This window comes from Cyprinus carpio, chromosome B6 (assembly GCF_018340385.1).
Source record: "Cyprinus carpio isolate SPL01 chromosome B6, ASM1834038v1, whole genome shotgun sequence".
Taxonomy (NCBI): Eukaryota; Metazoa; Chordata; class Actinopteri; order Cypriniformes; family Cyprinidae; genus Cyprinus; species Cyprinus carpio.
The window spans coordinates 20,078,433-20,094,559 of NC_056602.1; the positions used below are offsets into that span (position 1 = coordinate 20,078,433).

The following is a 16,127-nucleotide window of genomic DNA, read 5'->3' on the forward strand; positions in this document are numbered from 1 at the left end:
AGAACAATCCAACAGCAACAATGGTCCAATTAGTTTTTAATGGACAAAAACAAAAAGTGCTGCTGTAAAAAAAAAAAAAAATTTGTTGTTGTTGAAAAGCCAGTTAACTCACAATTTTCGCTTCATGCCGACTTTAATATATTATTGTAGTTTTTGTCTTGTTTGTTTTTTTGACTGATTATTTTGTACATTATCTAATGGAGTTTTTTTTTTCTTTAGCAAAAGTTTAATATAGCAGCAGGTAAATAATTTTTTTAATCAATATTCCATGTCCATGTATTTATATATTTGGCAACCGTCCAATGGGTGGGATAATAATGTCTAGTCAACCAGTCATTATAATAAAATAAACCTAATCACAACCCAAAATTGGAGTTGAAATTAAATTATTTTAAAAATTTCAGTATATTATATAATTTAACATTCAAATTTGAGCTGAAATTATTTGAACACATGAAATTAACACCAGTCATTGTAGCAAAATAAACTTCACAAACAAATCTCAGATGCAGAGATGAAATGTAACTATTTTATAATTGTCATTTTATTATATAATTTAACGTTATGATTATTTTATTTTATAATTTTACTTTTAACATTAGTGCCTTTGTTTTGTTTGTTTTTTTAAATCGACTTTATTGTTAATAATTGGCATATTCAAACTATACAATGATATTGAGCTGCCAAAAAATCACATGTAAATGCTACTCTTAAAACTGGCTAATAAAACCTGCAAAGAGCTATAAAATTCCTTTAAAGTTTTTGTTTATCTTGCACAGCCAGCTGACCTCAGGGGCACCATAATGGGGAGGAAGATTATGACGATTCCAAGGGAATGTGTTTGTTTGAGCCAAGTTGTGCCAATCCAGTGTTAGTTTTTCAAACTCTCTGGTGAGCTTACATGTAGATCTGACTGCTTTTGCTTGTGTTTGTATTAGTCTCTACAGTTTTGTAGAGTAGACATCAGGCAAGGGCTCAAACTTGTTGCGGAATAGCTGTACATTTTTGAGTTACGAGATTCTAAGCAGTATGTTTTTGTGTGCACTCTACCATGTTAAAATATCAGTGTGTTTGTTCAAACAAATGTTTCTGTGTATGAAAGTAATGCAAGACAAAAGCCAGTTTTGCCAGTATTTGAATTTTACTTAACTTTTTACAACACCTCTTTCCATTTAGGCAGGTTGTTACATATAAGTATACATTCATCAGAGGAAACAGTACTGTCAGTACTTAGTCTTGCAGGTCCTCTTTCCTGCCTTTCCAATCAAGCAAATCTAATGACCTTATAATAATGATATGCATTGGAACTAAACTCTGCAGGAAGGTGAACCTCTAGAAGGACTGACTACCTCTGTTCTATATCAACACATGAGCAAACTGTAGAGTCAGCAAATAATGTAAACACACCTGCTGGCTTATGTTGTCATGAGATCTTGAATGCCACATTACTGTTTTTCCGCCGGATTGTCAACTTTTCCAAAGAAGAGGATGTTGTCATTTTTTTGGTAAGTGATAAAGATAATGAATGGACGCAAAAACAACATTGGGTTGTAGGAGAATGGGCTGAATGTAACTCTTGTTACTGCTGCTGCGGTGGTTCCTTTCTCATCTATATCCAGGGTGGCCTTATGCAAAGCCTGAAAATGAATCAAAGTGAGTCCTCTTAAAAATGGATGTTTCTATATTAAATAGTATGTTAAATATCTTCAGTTATTTTTAAATCATAATTTAGATAGTGATCTAGAAACTTTACCTTTGAAATGAAGATCATTTCCTCTGAAATTCCTGTGAAGGTGGCTTCATTTTTAAACATATCAGCCATTCCCAGTCCTTTCAAAATATCTTGTTTTCAGAGAGAGCTTGGGGACATAGATGTTAACTTTTCTGAAGGACAAGAGAAATCATCAACTGGCTGGTCCATCTGGAGATACTGAACTTAGAAACATCTGAACATCTAAAAGCTTTTATGAATCAGTGGGGATAACCTTAATTTTTATATACATTAAATAATTATGGCACCCAACCTTTTTCTGACTGCTGTCCTCCACTTTTTTAATGTGCTGTCTAGAGATGGCCATCTCAAGATCTTTGATGGTCTTAGCTTTAACAAATAAGTCAATATGTGCGACAACCAGAAACATGGAGAAATAGTCATTGTAGTCTTCTAGACAGAGGACTTTAGAAGTGAGGTCAGCTGTACTGGAACTGTGGTCTCAGCGTCCACACGAAATGTACTTTGATGGGTCTTCCTTGGGTCAAATTTTACCATGTGTTTTTTCCTTCACATATATGTTAATTTAATCAAGTGTTTCTTTGACACTGAAATCCACAGTGAAGCCATCAGAGTGGTAAAACTTCATCTTCTCCAAGAACTCAGGAAGGAGCTTTAGTTTGTCGCTGACATATAGAGCACTACCGACATTAATGTCCACTCCTGTCCGCCTGTTGATTTCTTCCAGGAGACTATGAAACATCTGATGCATTTCTTCAGTACTGATGACAGAGCTGTTATGGCTGATGCCACTGAGAAGCTGCTTTTTGGTTTGACCACCAGCTCCTAAAGACAGCTCAGAAAGGGCCATGGACACACTAAAGGGAGAGAAGAAGATATTATTGGACTGATAATCAGGCATTTCTATAAGCCTCTTGTACAGGTGAAAAGCAAAATCATTGTTCATCTTTATCAATGACGGGAGTTTATCACTGATGGGAGGTTGTGGTAAAGTCTCTTGGTTCCCATGAACTACTGCAAAAGCACAAATCCACAAATATATGATGTTCCTTTCCATGGTCTCGTTTGAAGGCTCTGAGGAAAATGAACAGCGAGTGTTTTGCAACATTTTATTGGCAGCAATGCAGCAAATTGTCAAGACAGTTTGACAAAGAACAACTGTTCGTAATTCCTTTATCCTACTTTCCACTCGTTATGTTTGTCTTTTCTTCTAACAGATCAACTTATATATATATATATATATATATATATATATATATATATATATATATCAAACAATATCCTAAAGAGTTTGAAAAATATATAATTGATTAATAATTCAGTTCAGTTAATTATTCAGTTAATAATTTGTTCATAAAACAGCCTTTACTCCGTTTACATTTGTTTTTACTCTGCAAAGAAAAGTAATTATTAACTACTAAGAATTGACTCAATCAGTGGATTCAATAAACGTTTGCAGTGTTCACCCACACTGATGAGATGACAGGTTGATATGTACTTGATATCATTTTAAAAATGATTTCATATTCAATATATTAGTACAGCAGATATTATAGGCCTAGTTTAATTCTAGTGACGTCCTTTAGGTGACCTCCTGCATATTGATGCTCTTGCTGTTGAAATACACACAGATAACTGTATAGGCTGGGTAAAGAGAAGGGAAGCCATTGACCTTCAGTGACAGCAAAATCCTTTTATTGAAAAGATGTGACACATATGTGACATTACAATAAGAAATTAGCATTACAGTTACAACAATATTGAAATATCGAATGACCTATTAAATCCCCAAGAAGTGCTGTCCGCACATTGAATAAATATAGCCATAAAATAACTTTTTATTACTTTTTGATTGGCATAGTGATAACACACACACAAAATGACTAAAAACTAAACTAAAAACAGACCAGTGAGCAGACTTTTCAGCCCATAGCTATCTTCAAACAACAAATCATCTTGCTTGTATGCAAGATTACAAATTGAGAACAGCTGAGTTTATTCAGGAGGGATCTTTAGATTTACAGTTTAGGGATTTTGTATATTTTTTTTTCTTGTTCCATGCAGCTGAAGTCTTTTTGGAGCACATAAAACCCCAGAATGTGATTTGAGGGGACCCAAGTCAACATGCTGTAATGGCGCCCCTGGCTGACCTTGTTAATCAGATCTCACAGCTAGCTTTCTCCTGCTGTCAGTGCTTGCTGCTGTGAGGTCGATCCACATTTGCATTGTACGCACGTGTATAATTTTTGCCAAGTCTCCATAATTCAGCATTGTGTGTTACAATGCTTCCTCAGACATCCTAAGAGCTCATTTGCTAAACCCATGTTTTGTTGTAGGATTCTCTGGAGGGGCTAAAAGCCCTTCAGTTGCCAGTAAGTCTTACATAATTAGAAACTAACACTAATGAGAAGGAAAAGGACAAATGGAGTGGAATCAATGGCTCATGGGGTCAGAAAGAATTAATACCAGGCTGCTGAGAGGCCTGCAAGCAATTAGATGTGGACTACTGAGACACAAGTGCAGCTTCTTCAGATCAGTCAGGCAGCAAGGAACGCTGAAAAGTGTGATTTAGGACTGGAATAGTGTGAACTCAGCAAACCGCTGCTCTGACACCACACTCCCTGGTCTTTCTGGCACTTCAGTCCACAAAGAAAATAAACCAATAAACACACGACTGTAAATAAGTGTTTTTTTTTGTTGTTGTTGTTTTTTTTTGCCTCGAAATATAAGTTTCAAAATCATTTTGATGGTACACTGACTTCTAATATGACGGATGGCTTCTGTTTAGTTTCCACGATTCCTCAAAACATCTTTTCTGGGAGTATGTAAGTTTGATGAGCTGGTATGAAATTCCACAAAAAGGGCCAAAACAAATGCACATGTACAGCTATTCACTGTAGTTACAAAAGTGATATATTTACCACAATGAATTCCACACACTTAACAATAGGGGGCTCCAAATCTTTCTTTTTTTTGGGGGGGGGGGGGGGTTACACCTTTATTTAGACAGGACTGCAGTCCTAGAGGTCAGCATGAAGCAGGTGAGGAGGGATGGGATCGGAAAAGGTCAGCGAGCTGGGACTCGAACTCGGGAACTTGGGAACTTGGATTACATTTAGATTACATTTGTGCTAACCGTTATTTGATATCACATTTATAGAATTAGCCTAATCTTGTACTATTTTGACAGATACAAAGAAAAAATATATTCCAATATTCTGGAAGCCCCCTGCCCTGCACCTTTTGTATGTCTCCCTTATCTAACACACCTGATTCCACTCATCAGCTTGTTAGTAGAGACTGCAAGAACTAAACCATGTTTGTCTGATTAGGGAGACATACAAAATCTGCAGGGCAGGGGGTCCTCCAGGACAGGTTTGGGAAGCACTGGTCTATACCAGTGGTTTCCAACCACCTCACTATATCCCCAACAAAAATCAACATCTCACAATACACCTTAATCAAACACACCTGATTCAGATCATCAATTCATTAGTAGAGACTCCAAGACCTGAATTGGGTGTGTCAGACAAAGGAGAGATGCAAAATGTGCAGTGTTGGGGGGCCTCCAGGAACGTGGTTGGGGACCACTGCTCTATACTACTTTTTGATCGTTCCAGGTTAGGAAGAGTCTGGTGTTTGAGAGCTGTGGCTTGTTTTCATTACAAGAGGTTGGATTATTCCAGCGGTTCTCAGTTCCAGTCCTCGCACTGCCTAGCTCTGCATATTTTGCATGTCTCTCTGTTAACACACCTGATTCAGATAATCAACTCTTTAGAAGTTAGCTCCGTGCATGAACTGTGTTCCCATTGACATGTTCCCTACACAGTGTTCATCGCTCCCTACTCCCTGAACAGGGGAAATCTGTTGAAGTTTACCTCACTTCGGAAAATTCATTCACGGATTTGTGCTGCGAAACGTCGGACAGGTTCACACACGGACAGGTGTGACATCATATACCTTTGTAAATAAATACAATTTAGATTCACATCTCGCACACTTTAATGCACTTTGAATGGAACATATATGTTCGCTTCGAACTGGAATCATGTCAGAATAGCCTTTGATGTCCTCTTCGCTGGGCATTTACGTTCTAATAGAACAGACATCGGAAGCCATGAGAGAAACATACAAAATTTGGGGGGTTGGGGGGGGTACAAGGACTGGAATTGAGAATTTTGTTCCTGGAGATCTACCTTTCTACCTTATCAGGTGCTCCTTCAGATCCTAATTAGTTGGTTCAGTTGTGTTTGATCAGGACTAGGTTGGGCACACCTGTTGTAGATGCCAATGAGCGAAATCTCAGAGGCCCTGTGCTGGCAGCCCGCTGGGGTTCCTTAGGCTAGCCCTAAGTGGGCCTGTAAAGGGTCAGTGCAGACTTGTTTGCAGGGTGAACGTTACTGTAGCAGCCATGATTAGTAATTTAAAACCACTGTTGTGTATTCAAAGTTTTACTACCCACTTGTTCATACTTGCTTGGCAATAACAAAAAAAAAAAAAAAAAAAAAAAAAAACTACCCTTAATAATAAATGCTTTTTTGCAGTGGCTGGCAAAGAGTACAAACAGACGTCTTAAATAACAGTGTCCTGCCTTATGGCCTGGCATCTGTTTAATGATGCAGTGAAGATTTGCCTATAAAAAAGGATGCCATAGATTACATAATATAATTAAGCAGACCTCTAGCCTTCCATTGCTTTTTAGATTCCCAATTGCAACATTATTTAAACACACAGTATTGTGATGATGATATTAAATATTTAAAACTTCTAGGAATGAGGAAGCTGGTGAGCATTCAAACACAATGTCTAAATTGTGACTTGTGAGTGGGTGTGTATGAGAATGATGAGCTTCTCTATGCCAAATACTGATCGGTTTCCTGACCACTGATAGGGTGAGATGTCTAAAACGAGAACAACTAAAGGAACTTGATAGCAAATTTAAGTCTGTGAATTCCAGGGGAAGCATTTGAGGTTGTTGTCTGAAATTAGAATGTTCTGCCAGCTTTTCAGCCATTTACATTTCATTCCTGTGCTGAAGATGCTGATCCGTTCTTCTTAGTAAGTTAAGAAGGACGATGTTGTTGTTAATACTTTGTTTATAATGTTCAGGTATAAATATTTCAAGTGCATTTCAACCTTCAATGATGGGACAGTGTTAATTAATAAGGAAATCACTCTGAAAACATGCTGACAGACGGATGGTCTGTCTTTATCCCATCAGATTCACCATGGTTTTGTCTATGACATTCTGGATAAAACACTTTTTATCAATTTAATCTAATTTATGTATATGCTGTAAAATCATTGCAGTTTCTGTCATTTCAGTGACAAGCTGAGGGAGTTTGTTAATGAAGCACTAGAGTCTCCTGATCTGAGCAGGAGAATCAATGTCGCCAAGAGAGTCAGCGTCGCTCAGTTTGAAATGAATGCATAAAATACAAATGAGTCTAGAAGAATTTCAGTTTTAATATCAGTCTTGAGTGAATTGAGTGGTCTTTCTTTAAATAGTAAAAAACAACAGACATTGTCGCCACAGAAGTAATACAACAAAACAACAAAAACGTTTGTATTTTTAACTTTTATATTTTTAACAGCTCTCTGTTTCAGGAAATTTATATTACTCTCAAGTTTTTTTTGGACAAGTTAAGGTTTTTTTGAACAACTGCATGTCTGCTTCAAGCAATTTAGCTAATGCTGATACGATCGATCTCAATTTCAATGTCAGCCAAATGCTTGACCTAACATCTTGAGGTAATAAAGATCTTTCTGTAAATTTGAGCCTCAGCTGGCAGCAATTTCTAAAGAATAGGAACATTAGTCATTAGCCATTTTTTTCAGTTAGTAAATGAATTTGAAACAAATTGTCATACACAATGTATATCAACACTGATTCTGACACTGTGGGGAAGACACTGTTGGGAAGTCATGGCCTAATGGTTAGAGAGTTTGACTCCTAACACTAAGGTTGTGGGTTTGAGTCTCGGGCTAGCAATACCACGACTGAGGTGCCCTTGAGCAAGGCACCGAACCCCTAACTGCTCCCCGGGTGCCACAGCATAAATGGCTGCCCACTGCTCCGGGTGTGTGTTCACGGTGTGTGTGTGTTCACTGCTGTGTGTGTGCAATTTGGATGGGTTAAATGCAGAGCACAAATTCTGAGTATGTGTCACCATACTTGGCTGTATGTCATGTCACTTTTTATTTTTTTTTTTTTTTTTATTCAATTTAATTATCTGATGAAAACAGATAAAAATAGATCTTTGAGTTTTATCCAAAACAGATATGCTTTGCCAGAAAAGAAAAAGTCCATTTAAAGAAAACCACACTCTTGAACTCTAAATACAAACATCCCGGAACTCATTCTTAACAACAAAAAGGCTTTGTTAAACTGCAAGCTCTCCGTTATGCTTATTGGTTGTTTCTTATTGCTTGCGGTTCTTGAGCACAGTTATCAAGCCTGCAGGGGGCAGCAGTAATCTCAGTCAATTAAAACTCATTAAGCTTTATTAAAGTGTCCAGTCAGAAAGAAATAGGCATTCATGCTCATTTTGTTATAGTGAAGTGAATACTTGTTTACTATAAAATGTATGATTTATACTTCCATTAGTCTACATAAGTATCCTCCTAGGCATGGCACAACTCCAGAATACTCATTAACAAGCATCTGAGGATGATGAGTGTTCATGTTACTGATATTTAACCTTGTTCAACTGTTATAACAGAGCATACTAATTATGTCATACAGGAAGTTGCTGTTCATCTGCTGTTTCCACCACATAAAATTTATAACACAAAACACATCACATTTATATTTTTCAAAACAATTTGTTTTAATATTTAAAAAAAGTTAAAAAAAAGAATTACTTATTATTTCTCAGAATTACTAACATAATAGACGCAGTAGAAGGCAGAAGATGCCCAGTAACTTGTCATCTCAAAGTATCAATTTTATAATGAACATTTATTATCAAAGGTATTATTTAAATGTGTTTGTAGTATACTGTATATATTTTCATAACTTTAAAAGCCACTTTAAAGCCACTTAAACCTTTAGTTGTTTAAATTCATGTGGAGCTTTAAAGTCTATTTCCATATTAGTACCCACTTGAACTTTGGATTAAATTTAAACACTTTAAAGTGAAGTTATTTTTGTCATTTAAAACACATTACATCATTTCATATGTGTTCACAGTTGACATCATTATCTGTTATTTTGTTTTCAGCAGTAAATGAATCATTGGGTAATTAACCTCTACATTACCCCTTACATTTAAAGACAATTTTGGGATTAGTCAAACTCATCATCCCTTCTAGAGAATTGGAACTAGTTTACTCTTTTATTACAGAGACTCAGTGTCATAGCAATTGGGGGGGCTGCATCTTAATGTCTTCAGAACAAAAAAAATACCCTTTTCCAAGTTTCATTTTATGTTTCAGTCCCATGATTCTCATAACACACATTCCATCCACAACTGCAAAGTTTCACCTTTATTTAATTGTTCCCTAATACACACCAAATGATTATGAATATAAATGTCCTCAGTGTAGAGACATTTGTTGTTGTCCCACTGGGCATTTTGCGGGATGTGCACCTTTCCAGATGCAAGTAATAGATTTTTTTTTTTTAGAGAACAGGGCAAATCTTCTGAAATACTGGGTGGAATTGCTTTTCGATTGATTTATGGGCCATATCATCCACTTTCCAAAATGAAAAGAGGTGTTTTGACTTCAAACTGTTGCTTTTGGCCAAAATATCCAAAATCCATAATAACACTTTCTCCAGTGAAAAAGTCCATCTCCTGTTATCCTCTTACATCAAAATCCACAGACATACAGTATTTGTTTAAAACTTATTTTCCCTTGATCTGTGCATATCTCTCTCTTGATTCAAAACAAAAGAAACATTCAAAGAATAAAAAAAAATCATTGACAGAATACACTACACATAATCCACCCGAAAGCAAGTGATGTAAAAAAAAAAAACTAAGTAATGATGGATTTTTTTATTACAAACCTGCAGCCTTTATGCTTCACAAGGTATTTACTGATTAACTGGAGTCATCTGGATTACTTGTGGATTATTGTGATGTATTTATCAGCTTTTTAACAACTAAAATACTGACAGCATTCACTGCAGAGGATCCACTGGTGAGCAAGTGATGTAATACTAAATTTCTCCACATTTGTTACCATGAAGAAACTAACTCATCTTCATTTGAATTCCCGGACTTGAGTACATTTTCCCCAAATTTTCATTTTTGAGTGAACTATTTCTTTAACAACATTCTTGAACCTCAATTTATATAATGTGAAGTATGTTTTGCTTCTCTTTCTCACTGTCATTTTAAATGCCCCTTTTTGCATAATGTTAAACATGGGGCAACATTTCATACTCTGTCTTCCTAAATTAAACCTCTCTGTCTCTTGAGTTCATAAAGTCTCTTGCACAGAAAAAGAAAACTCCAGGCTTCAGTATAGCCAATATGTACAGCAATCACTCACCAGTTAAATCAAGCAGATGCTCCAACCTGGTGAGCAATTCGCAGAGTAATGAACTGAAAAACCCATTTTGTCTGAGACACTTTCCGGACATAGTGAGATACACACTGGTCCTCGGGTGTCACATTTCTCTTGGGTTTATCCAGAGACTATTCACTAATCTCATTCTCACTCACTAGCTGTACACACTGGCCAAAAATCTGTCATGCAGGACTGTGACCAAAACATCATCCAGAAACGTTAACGTCATACCTTCATAGATCTTTACTGGAAATTGTATGACTTTATCTGACAAGCAACCTTCAGATGACCTTCACTGGTGTCTTTTGTACTTTAAGTGAACAAAAGATGTTTGGTCTGTTTGCTGGAAGCCTTGTGACAATTGTTAAAATTCATCAAATGCATTGTATGAAATTGCCACAGCAGAAAAACACAGCTGCACACCTGTCTGCTGTCCTGAATATTGATAAAGTTTCATCAAAACCACCTTTCCTATAGAGAATTTAAAAGCAAGTAACTAATGTTATTGTATAAAATCACTTCAATTTCTGATTAATAACTATGATTTAATTTAAAAACGTGTCGTTTAAAAAATTTAAAAAAATGTGTCACGTTCAGTCATCTCCATCTGTTTATGCAATATGGAATGACTATTGTTTGCTGAGATGAGGAGGTGTTTCCTGGACAACTATATTTTACCTGCAGAGGCCAGTTTATTAACACCTGGCAAACGTCTGAGCACTGTCAGTCTGCCAGATGAAGATTGAACAAATGTAATGAAACTTTTTACTTCACTGGCCAACTGCCACCTCACTGACTTGACAAAACAAACAATCCAAAAAGCGATAAAATTTTAACTGCATGGTAAATTCATAATAACCATGCTTTATCATGCCAAAACAACAGTAAACATTTTAAGGTATGTTATTAATGTTGTAATTAAAAATTCTGCATTTATGGATCAAGAGAGAAAGTCTTTTTTTTCTTTCTTTTTTCCAGGAGTCACAATGTCAGATTTCAGGCCTTGAAATTTATACCTCCTTAATTCATGACTAATCGTGGCAGATGGATTTTCTCAGTCTCCATTTACTGTCATTGAGGTCATATTATTTATTTAACGGAATACGCTGCAGGTCTCCAGAGAGATACATTCAAAACAAACAACTGCTGAGAAAGTAAATGAAATAAGTAGGAAGAAATAAACACTGTGAAATGAACAACTATTGAGAACCGAAAGATAGTTTGAATGGGTTGTAATCTATAAAATACAAATGCAATCTTCTGGCCTGAAAAATTTGTTTGGTTAAAATCATTCATTTATTCATTTGTTCGCTTGATTGTTCATTCATTCGTTTCCTGTGGCAATTAGTGCTACAAAAATAACCAGATGTTCTTCTGTTGCTATGGTTACTTTGCTGAGAAAATATCTTGCTCTTAAGACCAGTTGTGAGCTTGGAAAGTGGAAATTAGGAAAAAACAACAACAAATATATCAGTATTTATAGTTATGCCCCCAGTAATTCTAATAGATATAGGATGATGCATGAGGCAATACAAGGAAGAAAAAAGCAATACACATCTCTACAGATGTATGGTGTCTTCAAAGGACCCTGTTGTATAGAGCCATGGAAGTGAACTGAATTAAAATGAGTCAGTACTTAAATGTCTAGACTCATCATATGCAATTGAATGTCCAGAGCATTACAAGAAAGACTCATTGGAATGATGGCTGAGGTCCTTGAATGAAAGACTTCTTGCCAAACTAACTTGCATTAAATCTTGGCAGGTTATCAGAATTACTATAATTGAGTTGGAACTCTGTCATTTGCGTCTAAGAGCCAAGAATCAACAGCATACTGATTAGGCAGGCAGACTGGATGAAGTGGCATTGGTTTTGTCTCATTATAGCCTGCATTATATAAATACTGTCACAATAACTATCACTTAAGATGTTTAAAAAGACCATATGGTTTGTTAATTGCTGATTATTCAGACCAGTTGTTAGTTGTCACACATTTTACAAAATCCAGCAGTGATTATGCTTCCTCTCCAGGTCTAGAGACAGATGGAGCTGATTATGAAATAAATTAATGCTCGAGGAGATCTTCAGGATCTAACATCCGTGGCCTCCACTGCAACATAAACCGTCATAGAATAATTTATATAAATGTTCTAACAGCAGGGTGATCCACAAATACACCAGATGGCTGGAGTAATGTTAAACTTGAGTGCAACAGGGTGTTATTTAGCAGACTAATAGGATAAATAGTCTTTTTTTCAGGGTCCAGTAGCTACACATATAATGCCATTTTAAATATCTTTTTTATGTTTTTTTACATAATTTTTAGTAAACGATTTACAAAACATCATAACTATATAAGAGATGGAGTGCATTGTGTCAGAAAAGGGTAATGTGTAATGGGCAGAAAATATTACGCTGGCCATAATTGAATCAAACATAATCACAATGAAACAAACAGTAGCCCAATATGACTGCAGTGAGCTGCTCATGCTGTATGCTATGGAGCTGTTTAGATCCAGTCTGTTGACTTCATAAATAATTCATTAGGACATTCAGAAACAAATTAATCTGCTGAGATTTCAGTAGAGAGACATAAGCTTGATTCAAAACACAACCACAGTTTAAGGGTCCATCAGTAGAAGATAATGTACTCTTATACACCCACTCCCTTGGAGAAATCATCTAGAAATAACTTTATGACAGCTTGATTGTCTGTGTTTATTCTTTTGCTCAAACAGTCGATTACAGTGTTTATATAACTTACACATGACATTTTATTTGTGTATATTGTAGAATTTTTTGGGAAGCGTTGTGAAACAATTATTTAAAAAAAAATAAGTAAAAATGTTTTTTAACGCCTTCACTCTTACCATATTTGGTTGACAAAAACTTTCTGTGACGGAATACTCTGGCTCTGCTAACATGAACTGTCATCTATTAATATCCAGCAGAGCAGTTTATTAATAGGGTGTTATCTAGACACAATAAGTATTTTTTGTTAGCTGTATTTGTCTCATTCAGATTCTCTTATAGGCCTGTCAAAGCCCTGATGTCCAAGTAAGAAGAGTACTCACTGCCAGTTTTACTAAGAGGTAAGAGTAGTGAGCTTATCAAACTCAAAGAAGAACTGTTCTCAAGAGAAAGTCTTCATCTGCAGAATGTCAAAACGAATTGCATTTAATCTTTATCTTAAATGCTGGTCAATAATGCTTCCTAATACATTTTTTTTTTTTGCTAGGAAAAAACATCTTACGGTATGAGGTTTGAGAGTGTGATAAGGGCTGCCAACTCGTGCTTTCACACCACATTTTCAATTGCAGTCAAAAGCACCCTCAGTTAAAATGTAATTATAGGATATTGGTGGAATAGATTTAGAAGAGTATTTGTGTTTGCACTCTGGAAAGTGTCAAAAGTTTCTATTTACGTGTTTTTGTAGAATTGATCAATGTAACCAAATACAAACATATCTGTTGATTTTATGAACACCTTGCGTTCAAGTTAGTCAGAATTCACTCACCTCTAAATGCCGGATTTTTTCCTGCACACTTGCGAATCCTCATTGTAACAAAGTGTGGTAAATGGTAAAAGTGTTCGCACTACAAACCAGTGTGTTCATTATTAAGATAATACATTAAGCTAATATGGTAAGACACAACAGTTTGCAATATCAAGCAGCAAAACAAACTCTTTTGTGCAGCTAAAAATAGCTGGAAGCGGATGACACTGAAAGCCAGACCCATAAAATGTACAAATGGCTCCACCAACTCTTATAGGCTAAAATAAGATGGATTCAAATTATGAATAGGTTTTATGTAGCCTAGAAAGCAATCAAATAGTACTTCCATATAATCACTAAAAGGATGTCACTCACTACAGTTTATTGCAATCTCACAATGCTTCATTATAACATTGTTATAACATATAAGACACTTTCTGTCGTACACTCCGACATTGTGTCAAGTGTATGACTCTAGGGGGTCGCTCTTGGGAGCCAAAACACCTCTGACATCTTTGAGAAAAGGCCAATGAAATTGAGTGTGCATTGCTGGCCACGCCCCAGACATGTGTTACTTCCTCTGCAAGTCCATAGGTGGATCTTCACATGTTACCTCCCCATCGGGTATGATGTGATCTTCGTTATGGACGCGGCACCATTCACATTTACTTTAGTCATTGTCACTACTGTTACATGTGATATTTGCAGCTAACACGATTGTAGAAAAGCAGATTCACATTAATTATTTATTCATACAGTAGCGACTCAAATGCTATATTCAAGTTGTTTTATGAATTGGACAGTTTGAGAATTACTTCTGATCTGTGCAAAATACAGCTGTCCAAACACTTCATGAACATAGCATATTGATACACTAAAGCTTGATTCTCTGGAGCATTAATTGAATGGATTTTCTGGATAACATTACTGGACCATCATCCTAAAGGCTGAATGCCAATCTCAATGTCAGTTTTTAGATGTGACAAAGGTCACAGAGAAATGCCATTAGCTGTTAGTCGATTCCACTTTAATGTGTCCTGTCTGGAAACAGCAGAATTACAGGGTAGGTTTATATCAATGGCAGCGATCTCAAAAATCATTTTAATTGGGAACCTTGATAAAAGACATGAAGATTTAAAGGAATTACTCATCCATAATTAAAATGTATTCACTATGATCATCTACACACTCTGATGTAATATCAAACCTGTGTGACTTTCATAGGTGAATATCATAGTTCCCTTTCAGACATTGCCCTTTTTATTGAATTGAAAAAGATTGCAGTGAGACTGTCAAGCTGTAAAAGTAAATAAACCACCATAAAAGTATTATAAAAGTTCTTCAATTTCACTCACATATCTTTTGAAGCCGTATGATAACTTTGCATGAGAAACAACTCATCCTCTGGAACAATGTATTATCTCATTCTACCTATATCAATCAGCACTCTAATGTATAGAAAGAAATTAGAAAAAAACAGAAGTCAATATGTCTGCTCACTTAATACCGCTATAATGTCTCCTATTGTATTGGATAAAGGGCTGAATATAATGGAATTGCAATAGCTGGAGCTTATGTAATCATGGATCTGTTCATGCTCATGGGAAGCATGTTCATTATATGGATACGGTATATCTGTATGTCTTTTAGAAACTAAATCCCTGTTTTATATACCATCATGTACCAATCCATAGTGAAATAAAGGATCCTGGAAGCGTAATTATATCATTGTAATTCTAAATGTAACCAAGGAGTGTTAAAGTGTTTAAGAACAGCTAAAGGAAAATAACTTCACAGAGAGATCTTTTACCTTTGGGTCTTATTGGGTCTTTGAGGTGAAGCTGTATCTGATCAGCTCTGGGAACAATTACACAGTGAAACCAATTATTACAAATCATCACGTCTCTAGAATTTATTTTATTTTATTATAATTTTTTTTTTTCATATGCACATCACAGCACCCAGCTGAGGCAAATTAGTTCCTCAGCATGTATTCCAAAAAACTGGAAATGTGCTTCAAAAGCTGGAACATCTGTGAATTTCACAGTAGAATCCTGCACAGATGCAGTTGGATTCAAATGCTTTCAAAACTATGTTAGAATTAATATAAAATGTGCTTTCTTTCCTGTGCAAATAAGTCTTGTTTTCTATTATCTCTCAGTGCGCACAAGGGCATCATTATTTCTCTCAGCTTTGGTCCTTTGAAGAAAACAGGGTATCACAAAAATTGATTTTGCATCAGGGAGTAAAGTGATCTTGATCCCTGGAGTAAGTGCTGGTCAGTTTCATCCTGAAGCTATGGGAAACCATGTAGTTGATAAATCTGAATGTAAATGGCCAGATGGTCTCTTGATTTGCTTTGCCATTTGACTCTGTCAA

At 35.9% G+C, this 16,127-nt stretch overlaps 1 pseudogene; it reads right to left on the reverse strand.

The window, feature by feature from the left end:
• Positions 1-1,132: 1,132 nt before the first annotated feature.
• Positions 1,133-2,862, reverse strand: LOC109052914 (annotated as a pseudogene).
• Between the last annotated feature and the right edge of the window lie 13,265 nt (positions 2,863-16,127).